The following is an 11,617-nucleotide window of genomic DNA, read 5'->3' on the forward strand; positions in this document are numbered from 1 at the left end:
GTCATATAGTAAGCATTCAAGTTGATAAACAAGGTCTAGACATATTCAAACCAGAAAATCATGTATATATCTACCCATAACCCTAAACTCTGTCTTATGAAGTCAATCATGAAGAGAAGTGGTTTTGGGTTTCAAACATGGATATTTCAAGAACCTCCCAAAAGCTTCATTTTAGAGTGTGACTAAGAAGGATCCAGGCTTACCTTTTTCATTTTCATGTACTAAACTTGTTTAAATCCTGGTCAAACCCAGGATTTCACAAAGATTCAAATATATGTGTATAAAATATAAAAAATAGAAAAATGAAAACCAAAGCACATAGTCTACTTATGTCACATAGTAAGCATTCAAGTTGATAAACAAGGTCTAGACATATTCAAACCAGAAAAATCATGTATATATCTACCCCTAACCCTAAACTCTGTCTTATGAAGTTAATCATGAAGAGAAGTGGTTTTGGCTTTCAAACATTGGAATTCCAAGAACCTCCCAAAAGCTTCATTTTAGAGTGTGACTAAGAAGGATGATCCAAGCTTACCTTTTCATTTTCATGTTCTAAACTTGTTTAAATCCTGGTCAAAACTAGGATTTCACAAAGATTCAAATATATGGGTATAAAATTCAAAAAAATAGAAAAATGAAAAACCAAAGCACATAGTCTTCTTATGTCATATAGCAAGCATTAAAGTTGATAAACAAGGTCTAGACATATTCAAACCAGAAAATCATGTATATATCTACCCATAACCCTAAACTCTGTCTTATGAAGTCCAGCATGAAGAGAAGTGGTTTTGGGTTTCAAACATGGAAATTTCAAAAACCTCTTACAAAATTCATTTTAGAGTGACTAATTAAGAAGGATGCATGCTCCCCTTTTCATTTTCATGTCTTAAACTTGTTTAATTCTTGGTCAAACCTAAGATTTGACCAAAAGATTCAAACGGGCATAAAAAAATCAGAAAAATGAAAACCAAAGCACATAGTTTTCTTATGTCATATAGTAAGCATTCAAGTTGATAAACAAGGTCTAGACATATTCAAACTAGAAAATCATGTATATATCTACCCCTAACCCTAAACTCTGTCTTATGAAGTCAATCATGAAGAGAAGTGGTTTTGGGTTTCAAACATGGAAATTTCAAGAACCTCCCAAAAGCTTCATTTTAGAGTGACTAAGAAGGATACAGGCTTACCTTTTCATTTTCATGTTTTAAACTTGTTTAAATCCTGGTCAAACCTAGGATTTGACAAAGATTCAAATATATGGGCATAAAATTCAAAAAAAAATAGAAAAATGAAAAACCAAAGCACATAGTCTTCTTATGTCATATAGTAAGCATTAAAGTTGATAAACAAGGTCTAGACATAAGCAAACTAGACAAATCATGTATCTACCCCTAACCCCTAAACTCTGTCTTATGAAGTCAAGCATGAAGAGAAGTCGTTTTGGGTTTCAAACATGGAAATTTCAAGAACATCCCAAAAGCTTCATTTTAGAGTGACTAAGAAGGATCCATTATTACCTTTTCATTTTCATGTTTTAAACTTGTTTAATCCTGGTCAAACCTAGGATTTGACCAAGATTCAAATGGGCACAAAATTTAAAAAATTAGAAAAATGAAAAACCAAAGTACATAGTCTTCTTATGTCATGTAGTAAGCATTCAAGTTGATAAAATGGTTCATGCCGGCGTCTTAGCTCCTAAAAAAAATTATACACCAATTGATTTGACGAATTGATGATTTACTCTAGTCTGCTTCTAGACCATGCAGCTAGCGAGTATTCATATGTACTGCATGGAGCCCCCAACTTTTGACTTCCCGTGTCGGAAAAGGCCTGTTTAATAATGTGGGGCAGTGAGGTATCCCGAAGTATCTAGAGGGTTCCAGTGTTTCAGGCTTTCAGCATCGCCAGTCCAAGGGAAGGATGGGTGACGAATCCGTGCATTCACAGCCGTTAGATCTGAAGAGTCCTTGTATGATGAGCGGTAGATAGCACCTCTAAGCTGCAAATCAACAGCTTCAATTACTTCAAATGAGCATTGGCCGGAAGGCTGACAGAGTGAAAAAATTCAAATTCAAAAACTCATGTATAGAATAGAAAAAAAATAAAAAACATGTAGATAGAATAGAGGTATAGATAGATTAGCCCAAAAAAGAAGAGGACGGGGAAATTTCGAACGCTCGCCTTTAACTCAGCAGACACCTCCCTCGCGCACCTAAACTTTCGAACGCGCGCCCAATATTTCGAACGCTCGCCTTTAACTCAGCACCCAGCCCACCTTGTTCTTCTCTAGACACCTCCTTCGGCGCCCTGTTCTTCTCTAGACACACCCTCGGTGAACCAGGCCGCGCACCAAAACTTCCCCACGCTGTCTATCAGCCGCGTCAGCCGGCGACTGCTGGTGGCGCCGTTCTTCTCCAGCCGCACCGGCAGGCGCGGTCAGCTGGTAGATCCTCACGGTATGCATGCTATCTTCAGGCCTGGGCAAGTACGACTCATTATAGCTCAATCGAAGTCAGTCGCCGTCGTCCAGCCCTTATAAGTTCGTTAGTTCGTTCGAATCGATCGGTTAATATTGTTTTCCTCTCGATGTGTTTGTTTGACATTGTTTTCCGCTTTACCTATTTGCTCGAATTCGTTAAATGCTTGTAACTGTTTGTTTGTAAGGAAAAGAGGAAATCATATCATGGCTTATCATCATGGGTATAACCTTTTTAGCTAGATTTTGCTGTTTGGGATCTATGATCCTTTTAGTTGCTGCTCTCCAGTAACATTTTCCCTCTTTTTTATTACAGTGAAAAATACACAGCGAGAAACCACTGTCCAGCCTATAAAAAATAGACCTCAGTTGGTTTGCTAAAATCGGCTCAAATAACGTGGCATTTAGTTATATAGTTTTATATTCGACCTGTTTGCTCAGATATGTTGGTTTACAATCATACGCAACCTGTTGGGTAAGTATGGACACAGCTTCAGTGACTTTCAGGTCAAAATTCCAGCGGTTGAGTGATTTTTGGTTGGATCCATTCCTGTGCGTTTGATCAGCTTTTGATGGCTGTTATTGAGACAAAGTCATGGCTGGACTTTTGACGCAGCTCCAGTGACGTTCAGGTCAAAAGCCCAGCGTTGACTTTGGTTCAATATCAGCCATCCAAAGCCAATCGAACACACATGAATGTATCCAACCAAAAATCACTCTACAATAAGTCGTTTCCAGACTAAAACAATGTTTATTCCCAAACTATTTTTTTTTGAATCCGACCAATCTTTCCCGGAATGCAGAAGAAATATATAAGATTTACTGGAATGTTGTTCTTTTTACTGGACAGTTTGAATTTTAAGTTTAAAGCTGGTTGTAAAACATAAAATGAGGTTTATTGATAAACAATATGGCTGAATCTGATAAAACTCCCCCAGAATGCATAACCCGACATATAAGATTTACTGGATTTTTGTTTCAAAAACTTCTAGGCAGTACGAATTTTAAGTTTAAAATTTTCTCGTGAAACTTAAAATGGTAAATTTTGGATCCATTCTCGTGCGTTCGATTGGCTTTTGATGGCTGTTATTGAAACAAGTGTTAATTGGTTCTATGCCACTCCTCAATTCACAAGTTGTGTTTATGCCATTACAAAAACTGAAGTTGTGTTTATGCCACTCTCAATTCTCAATATCCCCTTCTATATATGCCATTTTCAATACTCCACTATAATAAATATAGCATATCTATGATAGTACTCTATGATACCACCCACTATGCACCCATGTTCCAAACACCACTCCCATTGTTGTACCTTATTGTATCGAGCGATAAGCTTGATGAGCAACCCAAACAAACAAAAAAAGACTGTACCTTATTGTACTTGCTCTTACCCATATCTTCTCTTTCTCTTTCATCGCGAGTGCAGCTAATTCAGTTAGTCTTCCAATGAATATTAATATTTTGTCTCAATGATGTCATGTTTCGACTAACAATTAGCACTTTTGAATTCTTAGATTGCTTTTTCACACGATGCACTTCTTTTAATTTATTTTACCACATTTCAATGTGAACCTTGACCAAATAAATAGGACAACAATATCACGATCATATAATACATAAGCAGCATTGTTAGAATCGTGTTGGAAAATACTTTCTAATGATACCAGTTTTATATCAATTTTTTTATATACTTCATCCTGAAAAATATGTTTCAACTTCATCAAAACTTGCATGTATCTGCAAACTAAACTCATCTAAATACATGTATATCTACATAAAATTGAAACATCATTTTTAAATAGAGAGATATAGATTAATATTTTTTCGAAGATAAAATACGAAAAACAAGGGTGCATTGTTTATTGAAATGGAGTGAGTAGTATATATAAAATCATTTTAGTTGCCAATGATCATGTTGAGGGCCTCTATTTCTTGTTTTGCTCAGGCCCTCCATATTCTCAGGTACGGCCCTGGTGGTCTATGAACCTGTATGTAATCTTATTACTTTTGGCTTCTTTGCACTGCTAATAGATCGGTGGAATTACGGCAAAAAAGAAGAAAGAATGTGTTGGTATTGTATTGCTTTCGATAGATCTGTTCGCCCCTCCCCCCCAAGCATTTACAGATGGCACAAGAGATTCAAGGATGAAATTGCTCTCCTTGTTCATAAGGCAAAGAGGAAATCATATCATGGGTAGAACATTTTATATATATTTTGCTGTTTGGGATCTATGATCCTTTTAGTTGCTGCTCTCCAGCAACTTTTGTACATATTTCCCTCTTTTTATTAATAAAAAAATAAAAGTGGGGAAACCCAGTGGTCAGCCTAAAAAAAATCTGTTCGCTAGGTAGCCGTAGTTTTGCACTCAGTTCGTTTGCTGAAATCGGCTCAAATAATGTAGCATTTATAGTTTTATATTCGACCTGTTTGCTCAGGTATGTTTGCTTACATTCGTAGGTGACCTGTTTGTTGAAATAGCTTATCGCTTCTCGACCATCTATCTCCTCAACAGATGGACAGAACTTGGATATTATTTCACTCATTAAACACACCAACATATTTGAGTGGTATTGAAGACTTCATGAAGCACGTTAGTGATTTCTTGTGACGGCGACAAGACAAAGGAAGTGATTTGTCCATGCCGCGTATGTTTGAATATTGGGTCCAAGCCTCAACATGTAGTCTCAGATCATTTATTCGTTTATGGGATGGACCAGACATATATCAGGTGGATTAACCATGGTGAACACTATGATCAGCCTGACATTATTGATCCTCTTTATTCTGATGGTTATCGGCTGAAGATCTCGTCCGGGATGAGGCTCTGCTAATTTGTTACGGGATCTGTATCCATATGCAAGCCAACAGCCCCATGGTTATCACGAAAAGCCTCTTTTCCATGACCTGATAGAAGATGCTAAGCGCTTAGTGGCCCTGGTTCTGTTGTGTCAAGATTCGAATTAATTGTGAAATTACTTCATGACAAGTCATACCAGGGGATTACCAATAAAGCCTTCAATGCAGTTGCGAAGACATACAGCGATGCACTCCCTGGGGCTGGACTGCCAAAATCCTTTTATGAGGTGAAGCAGTACATCAAGGTGCGGGACTTGGATATGAGAAGATTGATTTTTGCAAAAATAAGCTGTACCTTTGTTTTGGATGGAGTATAATGACCTCGATGAATGTCCAGTATGTAAGGAATCAAGATGGAAACATGATGGAGCTGGTGGTAAGAAAAAGATTCCTTGGAAGGTTCTGAGATACTTTCCACTTGTACAAAGATTGCAGAGGTTGTTTGCTTCAGAACAAACATCTCAGGAAACAAGATGGCACAAAGAGATTCTCACGCCCGACCACTGATTCTCGAGGCATCCTGCTGATGGCGATGAATGGAAGCAATTCGACCTGGATCATCCAGATTTTGCTGCAGATCCAAGGAACCTGAGACTTGGCCTTGCTACAGATGGATTCAACCCATTTGGCAACATGAGCAACTCGTATAGCATGTGGCCAGTACTAGTTACACCTTACAACCAGGCTCCCTGGACATGCACCGATCAGTCAAACTGTATGATGGCCTTACTCATCCCAGGTCCCAAATCTCCTGAGAAGGATTTTGATGTGTTCATGCAGCCTCTTATTAGAGACTTGCAAACATTATGGGAGGGTGTCCCTACACGGGATGTGTGTCAACCTAAAGAACAAAATTTTCTATTACGTGTTGCTGTACTGTATTGCACCCATGATTATCCAGCTTTGGGCACTATGTCAGGCAGAGTAACATCAGGTTATAATGCATGTGTTCACTGTGATACTGATCAGCTGGCAGTGAGGATAATAAACAAGATATGCTATATGGGCCATCGCCGTTTCCTTCCATTAGATCACAGTTTCCGAAAAAATAGAAAAAAAATTGCAATTTATTGGTGATCAGGCCTGTAAAAAGACTAAACCGTAGCACTTTAAGAGTCACGAGTTGGAGGCGCACCTAGAAGCGGTCAGAAATGTTAAACCTGGAAAACCACCAGCCGCCACAGCAGGTACAGCAGAGAAGGATACAGAAGATGCAGCAGCGGTAGTAGCGAGATAGAAAAAGGAAGAAGAGAGGAGATGAACTGAGTCTAGCAGCTACCAAAAGGAAGATGGGAGGTGAAATAGCAGCATGTACCAAGAGGAAGGAAATGGAAAATGATAGACCGAGAATATTTTATAAGCGCAGGACCACTCTTTGGGACTTGCCGTATTGGGCTGGTAAGAAGCTTCGGCATAATATTGATATCATGCACATGGAGAAGAATATATGTGACAGCATTGTCGGCACATTACTCAACATTCCATCCAAGACAAAAGATAGCTCAAATGCTAGGATTGATTGTGCAACATTGAATGTTAACGAGCACTTGCAAGCTGGATCGTAATGACAAAGTGAACAAAGGCAAGGAAAAACATTATAAATTTCGAGGCGCGGAATTCACATTGCCGATGCCTAAAAGGAGATTATTTTGTGAGTACCTCCGAGGTGTGATGTTCCCGTTCGGATTTGCTTCCAACATTGCAAATTGTCTCAATGCTGAAGGAAACAAGCTCCAAGGGTTGAAAACTCACGATTGTCATATCCTGCTGCAAAGGCTTTTAGCTATTGGCATTAAAGATTTGGTGAAGCCAAATATGTACAACGTGATTGCAGAGTTGGGAAGGTTCTTTAGGGAAATATGTAGTAAAACTCTAAGCAGAGCTGTTGTAGAACGTCTTAAGGTGGACATAGCAGTAATCCTGTGCAAGCTGGAGCTGATATATCCTCCAGCCTTCTTTGATGTGATGGTGCATTTGGCTGTTCATCTACCTGATGAGGCACTTTTAAGAGGTCCGGTACAGTATGGATGGATGTACCCTATAGAACGTCATTGTGCACTTTCAAGAATACGATTAGGAACAAAGCTAGACCGGAGGCTTGCATTGCAGTGGCGTATATTGCTGCTGAAGCATATACATTTGCCTCAAGATATATTCCTGATATTGAGACCAGATTCAACCGGGGTCGCAGAATTTTGGAAGTTGGAGGATCTGTTTTTAATCATGGTGTTGAGCTAATAGGAAAGAGGACCGAAAAAACATTGGAGCAGTCTGAATTTGAACAGCTGTCTTGGTATGTGCTGAATAATGCTACAGAGGCTGATGAATATGTTAAGTGAGTACTATGCACACGAACTACTCAGTTCCTCGCATATACTATGAACTTGTATCAAAATGAAATATATTCAGCTGACTTGGCTATGTTTTGCAGGTTGTACATGGAAACGAATGGAAAGCTATCGGCACGTGGGAGTGGGTTTCAGGACTGGTTTGAGAAATATGTAAGATGTTCAATTGCACTCTGACTTGTCTATGTGTTTTCACATGAGATGACCTCTTGTCTATTTTGTAATCGTAGATCTCGAAACTCCATGCGGAGAATCCAGGCGCTGTTAGTGCTGATCTCCTTGTCTTATCACGTGGTCCAGATAAGAGGGTGTTGGTAGCTGCAGCTTGCAATGCCATTGGTGTCCATTACAGCTCCTATGAGCGTGAACAACATTTGAAGACACGAAATAGTGGCATCACAACCAGTGGAGATCACTTGACAACCAGAAAGAAGAGATCAGAGTCATTTGACCATTATGGTCACATAGAAGAGGTTATTCAGTTGTTCTATAGTGATAAGGTTACTGTCCGATCTGTGGTTCTATTTAAGTGTTATTGGTACAACCAAGATCCAAACAAGGGCAAAGGTGCCAGAAATGATGGGTATTTCATATCAGTTAATACTACTGCTCAGTGGTACAAGGATGATCCTTATATTTTGGTACCTCAAGCGGCCAAGGTACTTTTCTTGGAAGACAGATCTAGAAAAGGATGGCAGTATGTGCAAAAGTTTGTGGCAAGGAACATATATGATTTGGATGAGAATGCGGATCCAATAATTGGTGCCCAGCAAGATGATTTCGCTGGTTGGATGCAAACTAAAGTTGCTGACATTGATGAAACCTCGTTGGATACAGGTATCCCTGCACATGATGGAGAAGTAGATTTCACTGTTGAGGTTAGCATAGTCGACAAAGAGATGGATAAACTGAAGCTACCTGGTGAATCTCAGGAGGAGAATGGACACGACGAGCAGGATGAGACCATGCACGAATATCAGAATGAAGACGGAGGTGATGATGATGATGATGATGATGATTAGACTCTTGTCTCTGTATCATCTTTGTGAGATGAAGAACCATGATTTGTTTTGATTTTTCTATTTGGAAAATGTATGAGTCCTGAAGACAATTATCTGTTGGATTGTAATCCCATGATGACTAATTATTTATGTTTGTTGTCCTACTAAAAGTTGGTCAAACTTAATTGTGTGGAAGTAATCCCATGCTGTTTGATTCATAGGGTCATATCCCATAGGAAAATAGAATGATAATACTTGATCAAACTAATGCAGAATATCTTATAACCACAATCAAATAGAATTTCTCTTGACATAGGATTCAAGTTGGCATGGCATCCCTATCATACAGGGGTTTTATTCATACTATGCTACAAATCGAAAATAAGATGGGTCAGCACTTTATCGCGGCAGATAGGGCAGCTGGCGTTCGTTACAAACCAGGAGAAGATGCACTTCCTATGGAACGGGTGTTTGCATCCCCGGAGACGCACCGTTGTGCGCTGCGACAGCCCCAGCATGCATATGCTGCAGTGGCCGTCCTCCGGCGCAACTAGGACCCAACTGTCCTGCAGCGCCGGCAAGTTGATAATGAGCCGGTGGTCCACCCTAAGGGTGAGGTCGAAGTGGAGGCCACCGAGCCGACGACACGCCTGCTGCCACATCAGGTGCATAACATCGTAAGGCATGATGATGTCCCACTCCTCCTCCATGAGGTTCAGGTTCTTGAGCAGCCATACACGGGCAAGAATCTCGCGCATAGTTCGCACGACATTGCCCCCACTACGCAGCTCCCTCGGAGGCAAGCCAAGATCCAGCACCACCTCTTCGCAGGGTGTAGTGGTGATATCGTCCTCATCCAGTGGGGCAGGGAGGGGGCCGGCCATCCTCCTGAGCTCGTACGTCCTCGAGAAGAAGATGTGCACTGTCATAGTGTACGGGGACGCCTCGCCCTCGCCCACGGCTGGCGGCTCGCCGACGGAGAAGTCGGTCGTGCTTGCCGATACATGGCAGGCACGAAAGACATGTGGGCCAGACTCGATGATGCGCTCGCGTGAGGAGCGCTCTAGTAGGGGCGTCGCCGCCATTGGGGATTCTTCGGAGGGCTGTAGACTGGCGGCTAGTCGATGGTGAGGTGGTTGGTGTGAGATCTCTGGGATGAGGCCAGGGGAAGTGGGCGAAGTGCTCGGGACTAGGGACTGCCCTCAACTTTCCGCAGTAGTATGATAATAATTGGTGGACGAGGGAGACTAGTCCAGAGACTACCCAAAGTTGATAAATCATGTTCGAGGGAAAATGCCCAAGATTTATTATCAAAATTCAAGCTAATTTCGCCGATTTTGTTCTGCCGTTCATTAGACATCATCCAACGGCCTTGGTCTCTGGGATTCGCTGCTACAGTGTCATCTACTATTTTCTACCCAATTCCAGAAACATCCATAAAGCTAGTAGATAGCTTTTCTGCTTGTTGGCCCCAACCCATTTTTTTAATCTTTTCTTCCTTATCCCCTTCGCTCATGCTAGCAGCTACTTGCAGCCATTACTACATGATGGCGTGTAACTCACACGTTCGTTGGGAACCCCAAGAGGAAGGTATGATGCGCACAGCAGCAAGTTTTCCCTCAGAAAGAAACCAAGGTTTATCGAACCAGGAGGAGCCAAGAAGCACGTTGAAGGTTGATGGGGGCGGGATGTAGTGCGGCGCAACACCAGGGATTCCGGCGCCAACGTGGAACCTGCGCAACACAACCAAAGTACTTTGCCCCAACGAAACAGTGAGGTTGTCAATCTCACCGGCTTGCTGTAACAAAGGATTAGATGTATAGTGTGGATGATGATTGTTTGCAGAAAACAGTAGAACAGTATTGCAGTAGATTGTATTTCAGTATAGAGAATTGGACCGGGGTCCACAGTTCACTAGAGGTGTCTCTCCCATAAGATAAACAGCATGTTGGGTGAACAAATTACAGTTGGGCAATTGACAAATAAAGAGGGCATGACCATGCACATACATATTATGATGAGTATTGTGAGATTTAATTGGGCATTACGACAAAGTACATAGACCGCTATCCAGCATGCATCTATGCCTAAAAAGTCCACCTTCAGGTTATCATCCGAACCCCCTCCAGTATTAAGTTGCTAACAATAGACAATTGCATTAAGTATTGCGCGTAATGTAATCAGTGACTACATCCTCGAACATAGCACCAATGTTTAATCCCAAGTGGCAACAGCACATCCATAATCTTAGAGATTTCTGTCACTTCCCCAGATTCACGGAGACATGAACCCACTATCGAGCATAAATACTCCCTCTTGGAGTTACAAGCATCTACTTGGCCAGAGCATCTACTAGTAACGGAGAGCATGCAAGATCATAAACAACACATAGACATAACTTTGATAATCAACATAACAAGTATTCTCTATTCATCGGATCCCAACAAACGCAACATATAGAATTACAGATAGATGATCTTGATCATGTTAGGCAGCTCACAAGATCCGACAATTAAGCACAATGGGGAGAAGACAACCATCTAGCTACTGCTATGGACCCATAGTCCAGGGGTAGACTACTCACACATCACTCCGGAGGCGACCATGGCGGCGTAGAGTCCTCCGGGAGATGAATCCCCTCTCCGGCAGGGTGCCGGAGGCGATCTCCTGAATCCCCCTAGATGGGATTGGCGGCGGTGGCGTCTCAGTAAGGTTTTCCGTATCGTGGCTCTCGGTACTGGGGGTTTCGCGACGGAGGCTATTTGTAGGCGGAAGGGCAGGTCAAGAGGCGGCACGAGGGGCCCACACTACAGGCCGGCACGGCCAGGGCTTGGGCCGCGCCGCCCTGTAGTCTGGCCACCTCGTGGTCCCACTTCGTCTCCTCTTCGGTCTTCTGGAAGCTTCGTGGCAAAATAGGACCCTGGGC

Source organism: Lolium perenne, chromosome 4 (genome assembly GCF_019359855.2).
Source record: "Lolium perenne isolate Kyuss_39 chromosome 4, Kyuss_2.0, whole genome shotgun sequence".
Classification (NCBI taxonomy): domain Eukaryota; kingdom Viridiplantae; phylum Streptophyta; class Magnoliopsida; order Poales; family Poaceae; genus Lolium; species Lolium perenne.